Below are 394 nucleotides of genomic sequence, written 5' to 3'. Positions count from 1 at the left end.
ACGCAAAAATAATATTTTTATTGGAGAAACAGGCATATCTTACTTAAAGAAAAATGTTTAAACTGTTGATTTAAATAAATTCATCTGTAGGTAATATTGAAAATAAGTTAATTGTTCCAAAAATACCACTAATATTGAGGGTAAATACAACACTTAGCCGTGCACAATAGGTATGTCAAATATCATTACAAGTAAAGATATATACTGTAGGTGAAAAGAAACTGTCCTGCAGCAGTCAGAATTGATGCTCTATTAACTATGCAAAAAGGACTCAAAAATAAGAGATTTTTGAAAAATCGCCCTTATGATTTCTGTGTTTCTCCTTAAATTTGAGCTTCAGCTTTCTTGTTCACCACCGTATTTCAAGTCTGTAGCAGTGTCTGGCTCAAGGATG

Source organism: Pteropus vampyrus, unplaced genomic scaffold, assembly GCF_000151845.1.
Source record: "Pteropus vampyrus isolate Shadow unplaced genomic scaffold, Pvam_2.0 Scaffold43, whole genome shotgun sequence".
NCBI classification, from domain to species: domain Eukaryota; kingdom Metazoa; phylum Chordata; class Mammalia; order Chiroptera; family Pteropodidae; genus Pteropus; species Pteropus vampyrus.
The sequence above is the reverse complement of the archived record's forward strand: the minus strand, read 5'-3'. Positions refer to the sequence as shown.